Raw genomic sequence first — 8,442 nt, 5'->3', positions numbered from 1 at the left:
AACCTTCCCTTATTAAAGGATGGATGGAGAAGGAACTCATCAATTATCTCCATGCAGTTTCTGTGCCTGGCTAACTGGAAACCAAACACACCAAAAATTAATTCCAAATGCAACATGCAAAACCACAACTCCAAAAATATCTATGTATTTACTTTTGATTCTATAAATGTCAAATGACTTGTGACTAAACTGGAAAAGGAGAAGAGTTAAATTTATCACCACAAATTGTGCTTCAAAAAAGAAGCAATTTGATTCTTGATGAATCATGGATGATATAAAGGCTAAAAAGCATGATCTTAATTATCCAAAGTTCATTTCACTTAATTTCTGTTTGTGTAGCTGATATGAATCTATGCTTTATTTCTTGACAGAGATTTCCTCTAAGTGCAATCTTTTTATAAAATGAATGATATGGGAAGTTTTAATAATAGCTTTATGTCATGTTTGTGGATCCTAATCATTAAAAAAAAAAAAAATCTAGAAATTAAATTATTTAGATCTCTGAAAAGGAGACCAATTTGTGAAGATAAAATTATAGTTATAGGAAGTTTGGCGTCATTGTATAGGTACTTGTGTGTCAAAAATGTTTGAGGATTGAATAAATCTAAAATTAATGCACAAGATGAATGATTGAATAAATCTTTCAAAACTTATAAAGTCCGACAGAATCGATATTGATTCGTTTATTTAGTTAATGGTAATATTTTTTATTTTATTTTAACCATGTATTGAATATTAACAAATAAAAAATTTAATTAGAATAAAATAACGTCAACTAAAAAAGCTTAATATAATTTCTGTTAGAAAAAATTGTCTTAATAAATAATAACTAATTGAAATAAAACTACATCCATTTAAAAGGTTAAATCTTTTTTTTATAGAAAATTTAATAACGAAAAATATAGATTAATTTTACTTGTATATACTATACATTATTATTTTAACAAATCAAACAATAAAAGATATTACTTAATATAAATTTTCAATAACTTAAATATATATACACACACACACACAAAATCACATACCAAAAAAGTTTGTTTCTTTATTCCAAAAAAGAATTATTGAGTACATAATTAAGAGAGTAAAATTGTAAAACAATTAAAAAAAATGTGTAGATACAAGTAGGGAGGGAAATGATAAAAGTTGTAAAGTATTAGAGAGAGAGAATACATATCAAAGGAAAAAAAAAAAGAGAGAATACATATCAAAGGAAAAAAAAAAAAGAGAATACATATCAAAGGAAAAAAAATCATTCACATTTCTTGTGTAAATGTGTTGACGAATTGCTGATAGGTATGACTGATGATGTTCTATGCTTGAAATGATGCGATACTACTGCTAGATATGCGTTAATTATGGATGTTCACGTAGTATGCCATGCGTTGTCACAAGTTTCCTTACGATGGAACCAAGTGTAATTCCACTGCAAGTTTCTCGGTGTGATCCGAGGTCGAACTCAGGGACTGTTTTAGGTTATTGTGATATGTTCATGATATATGCGACCAGGTTTTCAATCTTTAAAAATGTGTTTGTACAGGTATATAAATTGCGATAAAATAAAGTAAAGCAATAAAGATGCAATAATAAAACTAGATGATACAAGATACAGGCTTCATGTTACAAGATGCTGGGGTCAGGCTGGCTGTGGAAGTTATGCAAAGACGTGGAATGTGGCGGCAAGTCTTATGAACATAATAGAAAGATAAAGATAAATAATATAAACAACACAAGTTCTCAATTGCGTTGAAGCTAGGAATACTATTCCGCTCTTCTCTTGGCATACACCTTTCAGTGATCGGCCACGCTCCCACATGTTTGTGGTGAAACAAAGAATAACGTAATGAACGCAAGGTTGCTTCCATATTTGGGAGTACTATTCGCTTTAGTTAACACATTCTTCTAACCCTCTCTCGATAGATCAGAATGGCATCTTCACTTCTGCTCTCACAGGTGAAGATGTCGTCTAGCATGCCTTAGCTAAACGCATTTTATACCTTTAACACAGATTAAGTACTTGTTTGATTCATATTAACTATCAGGGGATTAAAAAGACATCATAGAGAAAATGATTAATGGAGGAATGGAAATAGACAGAGAATGGTATATGAAAGCTATCGAAACATTTAATATATCTATTAAGCGTTTAATACATGGTGTGTGAATGAAAAGATAAAGAGAAAGTGAAATACAACGATGAAAGAGATAGAAAAGATACAAACAAGTGTCAATGTCTTGTCACTGATTCGATGGAGATCTGCTTGCCGGATAGGATGGATTTGATGGTAGGGAGAGCTTCCCTCTCAAGGGGTGATCTACAATGTTTTGTTGAGAAGATTCAAGCTCAATTTGAAGATTAAAGATTTCTTCAAATGTATGTTTCAGAAACCCCCTTTTTATTTGATAAGCATGCTTACTTAGATGCTAAAATAGATGAATTAGAGTATTTAATGATCTTGATTTCTTCCGCTGTTTGCATGCTAACTTCTTCAATTGGCATCGGAGCATGATTTAAGCACTTAATTCGTGTTAATTTTAGCTTGATGGGTGTTTTTAATAGGTTATATGAAAATGGTTGCTGATATGGATAATTTCAATTTTAGCATTTAAATTCTCTTCAATTAAGTGTTAATTGTTGTAATTGGCTCTTTGTTTGTGGACCTTAACGTGTGATTAAGAGTCTGTAAATTTGTTAGAGTCAATAGAGTTGTAATTAGGTTGTAATTGAAAACAGAAGCAAGAGAGGTCAGCAAAAGAAAACCTGTTGTGAAGCTACTGCCAGGTAGTGTTACAACAATACCCATAGAGCGTTGCAACACTACTTATCAGATTGCCCAAAATTGAAGAGTTCAACACGTGGTGTTGCATCATGCGACCCGACCGACAGTTCAAATGAACTGGTTTGGCCGGTTCAGGTCTTGGGGGTCCAGTTCAACCCTTTTTTGGCTGGTTCGACCCGTTTTGGTGCTTTGGAGGTCTGGTTCGAGTCAGTTCATGAAGTCTAAAAACTTTTGGAAGCCAACTTTGTTTTTTATTGTAATAATTTAAGTTGTTTCCTTGCTTGGAATGTCAAAATTGGTCCATATTGGTGTGTGTTTAATTATTTATGCATTATGATATATAATTAAATAAATCTTGTATGTGCATATAGTATGTCATGTAGATTTAAAATCTCACCATAGGAAGCATGTAGCATACATTGAAAGTATGTTATAAATAGTTATAATGTATAGTATTCATGTGTTAGGGTTTCAAGTTTTTAATATAAGGTGAATGTTATGGTTGAAAAGCATATCTATAGTTTTATAAATTGTTATAAAATTGGATTAAACATTTAAAATCCATAACAAAGATAAGATGCATGCTCACCTAGGTCAAAAAATAACAACTTGTTTTAATAGTTAAAATAGGTTGTTATCTTATAAAATTCTGGTTACAAACTCAATCGGTCTATATCCCTGTCTAGGGCTGGAGGTATTTAAGTTGACGATTTACAGAATACCTCCTACATGGGGATTATGGTCGAATAATTGAGCATTGTTAACCCGATTTTAAGAGCATGCGTGAGCGATGTGAGGTTTTAAAACTATTTATCATCTAGACATCGAAGGTTAAATCCAAATAGAAAAGTTGTGTTTGGAAGATCATCTAGACTTAGATTGTTTATTAGCCAAAATGAACTTGAGTAAATATTTACCTAAAATAAATACAACACTTCAGTGGGAGATTTAATAATATATACAATATATTGTTCTTAATTCTCACGTCCCTAAGAGTTCACACCGTGAGATTCATGCTTGACTTCGTGTCACCTTGGGAGTGACCTCCATTCGGAAAGTGTTTGCATAGGTCAATAACAAGGTGAATAGGGAAAGTAGTTCATCATAAGTGGTTAAAGGATGTGTGTCAACGTGTCATGCGGTCTCTTCCATTAGTTTGGACCATGACATTCCTATGTTGCTTATCGTTTTAGGCGACATAAGCTAGTCGTTTTACGATGGTTATCTTCTCGAAGGGTTGTAATATGGGATTTGGAACAACTCAAACTCCAGAAATGGATAGGATTTCTTAGGTCCATTCCCAATCTTGACTCTCCAATTCGGTAGCATCATTGGGACCAACCTCTGAGGTCTGAAAATGAAGGGTTACACTTACAAAAGATACTAAGTGTTAGTAAGTTCTTGACCAAAAATGGTAACTAAATAACTATAGGAATAAGAGTTATTCTGAAAATAGTATTTAGTCAAGAATGTCTTGCTTCAGTAAAGAAGTATTTGATTGCCTCTCGATAGCATCTATTCTGACTCACTAAAGTATCGCTGCAAATAAAAAATGAAATTTGAGTACATTATTACTTTTGTTAAAATTGAATTGGTTTTAAAAGAAATTTACTAATTAGAATTTGTTTGTATTTTCAGCATGTTGAATTCTTCAAAATTATACACTTCCAATATGTTTAACGGTTTTAATTATTCAACATGGAAATTGAACATAAAAATAATACTAGCAGATGATGATTTCAAATTTGTTTTAATAGAGGAATGACCTCAGTCTCCCAGTTCATCAGCAAACCAAAAAATTTGGAATGCATATGACAGATGGATTAAGGTAAATGAAAAGGCCCGAATCCTTATCTTAGCAAATATATCTGATATACTGGCTAAGAAATTTGAGAACATAGCTTTTGCTAAAAGAATCATTGATTCATTACAGACATTGTTTGGACAATCTGTCAGAAACGATATTCTCGAAGAAGTTTGACTATAACGTAAAGGATAGAACCTCTATTAATGAATATATTCTAGATATGCTAAAAGTAATAAACATGAATGTCATAGATGAAGAAACACAAAAAACACAATAAAGTAAATATGATTTACTTATCATTAAGACATGTTTAGTGGAAACTGATAAATTAACCTGGATAATAGATTCAAGTGCCGTTAATCTGTGCATTCGCTCAGGAAACTAGTTCCTAGAGACAGCTTACAAAAAGGCGAAACAACTTTTGAGGTAGGGACCGGGGAGGTTGTTTCAGCTAAAGTAGTGAGAGATATGAAGTTATTTGTTGAAGATAGATTAATTTTACTTGAAAATGTTTATTAATTCCTTCCATGAGGAGGAATTCAATATCTATCTTGTGTTTGCTAGAACAAAATTATAAAGTTTCTTTTGAAAATAATGAAGTGTTTATTATTTTGAAAGGTATCAAAATATGTTTTGCAAAACTGGAAAATAACTTATATATGTTAAAACCAACTGAGGTAAAAGTCGTTTTGAATATATAAATGTTTAAAAAAGCTGAAACTCAAAACAAGAAATGTAAAATTTCTCCAAACGCCTATCTTTGGCACTTAAGACTATACCACATAAATCTCAATAGGATTGGGAGATTGGTTAAGAGTGGACTCATAAATCAGTTAGAAAACAAACTTTTTACCACCATGTGAATCTTGTCTTGAGGGTAAAATGACCAAAAGATCTTTTACAAGAAAAGGTCTTCGAGCCAAATAACCCTTAGAGCTAGTACATTTAGACCTCTGTGGTCTGATGAATGTTAAAGCACAAAAAGAGTAGATAAGCACAATTAGGTAAAAATATTAAAACACTTCGATCAGATCAAGGTGGCAAGTACATAGACATAAAATTCCAGGACTATTCGATAGAATAGAAAATTCAGTCTCAATTCATAGCACCTGGTGCACCTCAACAGAATGGTGTAGCGGAAAGGAGAAATAGAACCCTATTGGACATTGTTCATTCAATGATGAATTATGCTCAGATGTTAAGTTCTTTTTGGGACATGCAATAGAGACTATTGTGTATATTTTGAACATGGCTCCCTCAAAAGGTGTTTCAGAAACACCTTACGAGTTATGGAGAGGATGTAAAGGTAGTTTACGTCACTTCATGATTTGGGGATGCCCAACACATGTGTTGGTATAGAACCCAAAGAAATTGGAACGCAATTCAAAAGTATACTTATTTGCAGGCTATCTTAAAGAGAGAAAGGTGGTTATTTGTATGATCCTCAAGAAGATATATTTGTATCGAGAAATGCAAGATTCCTAGAGGAGGATCACATAAAGAATCATCAACCTTGGAGTAAGCTAGTATTGAGTAAGATGTCCAAAGAAACTACAAATAGATCGACAAGAGTTGTTAATGAAACTGCTATTTCACATCTTGTTGTTCAACAGCCTGACCGGTACATGGGTTTAACAGAAACTCAGGTCATCATACTTGATAATGGTTTAGAGGATTCATTGACTTTTAAACAAGCAATGGAAGATGTGGATAGAGATCAATAGATAAAAGTTATGGACCTCGAAATGGAGTCTATGTACTTCAATTCGGTCTGGAAACTTGTAGATCAACCAGAAATGGTAAAATCTATTGGTTGCAAATGGAAGTACAAGAGAAAACGAGACCAAGATGGTAAGGTACAAACCTACAAAGCTAGACTCGTGGCAAAAGGGTTTACCCAAAGAGAAAGGGTCAACTACGAAGAAACTTTCTCTCTTGTTGCCATGATCAAATCTATTATAATACTCTTGTCCATTGCTGCTTTTTATGATTATGAAATCTAGCAAATTGATGTCAAAACAGCTTTTCTGAATGCCTATCTTGAAGATAGTATTTATATGTCTCAACTAGAGGGATTTATAGAACGGGGTCAAGAGCAAAAGATTTGCAAGCTTAAAAGATCCATTTATGGGTTGAAACAAGTGTCTCGGTCCTGGAATATGAGATTTGACACTACAATCAAATCTTATGGCTTTGAACAGAATGATGACAAACTTTGTGTTTATAAGAAGATTGTCAACAAAACTATAGCTTTTCTGGTTTTATATGGATGATATCCTGCTCACTGAGAATAAGATAGGATTCCTTGCTAACATTATGAGATGGTTAGCATCACAATTACAAATGAAAGATTTTGGAGATGCACACTATGTCCTTGGAATCCAAATAATTTAGAATCACAAGAACAAAATTCTAGCATTATCTCATGATCTTATATAAACAAGATGTTGTCTAGATATAAAATGCAAAATTCCAAGAGAGGTATGTTACCTTTCAAACATGAAATTCATCTGTCTAAAGAAAAATGTCCTAAGACACCTCAAGGGGTTGAGGTTATGAAACGAATTCTTTATGCATCAGCAGTCTGAAGTATGTCATGTTGTGTACACACCCCGACATATGCTATGCAGTTGAAATTGTCAACAGATATCAGTCTAATCCTAGATATAATCATTGGACTGCCGTTAAGAACATCCTCAAGTATCTTCGGAGAACGAGGGACTATACGCTTGTGTATGATGCTAAGGATCCGATTCTTACAGGATACACTGATTCTGATTTTCAAACCGATGTGGATTCTAGGAAATCAACTTCGGGATCAATATTCACTCTGAATGGATGAACTATAGTATGGAGGAGTATCAAGTAAGGTTGTATTACTGACCCCACCATAGAAGCGGAGTATGTAACTGCGTGCAAGGTAGACAAGGAAACAGTATGGTTTGGCAAGTTCTTGACCGATTTGGAAGTGATTCCAAATATGCATCTGTCAATCACCCTTTATTATGTAACAATAGAGCAATTGCCAATTCCAAAGAACCAAAAAGCCATAAGCATGAAAAACACATCGAACGCAAGTACCATCTTATCAGAGAGATTATACACCGAGGAGATGTGATTGTCACACAGATAGCCTCAGAAGACAACTTAGATAATCCTTTTACGAAAGCCCTCCCGGCTAAAGTGTTCGAGGGTCACCTAGTGGAACTAGGACTACGAGATAGATAAATCTAGGGCAAGGAGGAGAATTATTAGGTATCTAATGCCCTAGTTTGTTGTATTTATTCTCTCATACTCAACATTATATATATTTGTATATTCTCTCTGATTCTCTTCTCTCTCTCGTTGTTTCACCTCCATCTCCCTTACCAAATCTTTCAATTTTTTTTTCAAAAATAATCTCAATGGAAAATCCCAAGGGGTGCCCTCCCCTCATCTTCTTCCACAATCACACCAAATACAAGGAATTATATATAATTAAGCTTTGCAGCATCCATATTCCTTTTTCTCACCAATAACAAAGCTAAAACAGTTCAATCATAAAAAGTGTTTAAAAAAGCCCAAAAACATTTCATCCAAGTTGAAAATCAATTCATTGGTTGGTTTTAACACTTCATTCATCAAGCTTGTTACTGGAGTCAAAGTTTCTTTGGGTCAACCATCAGCCATCAAAGTTCGTCTCCCCGACGAAAGGATCGGAGAACAATCGATGAAACCATAGACTTAAAAAAATCGAATGCATCAACAAAATCAAAAGCCCTTTCAATGGCGTCATTAGCAATGCATCTCTTTGCTATTTTTGAAAACTTGGTATTCGAGTGGAGAAGGAGGAGAAAGAACAAGAGTGAAATGGAA

Source organism: Benincasa hispida, chromosome 5 (genome assembly GCF_009727055.1).
Source record: "Benincasa hispida cultivar B227 chromosome 5, ASM972705v1, whole genome shotgun sequence".
Classification (NCBI taxonomy): Eukaryota; Viridiplantae; Streptophyta; class Magnoliopsida; order Cucurbitales; family Cucurbitaceae; genus Benincasa; species Benincasa hispida.
This window is presented reverse-complemented; position numbering follows the sequence as displayed.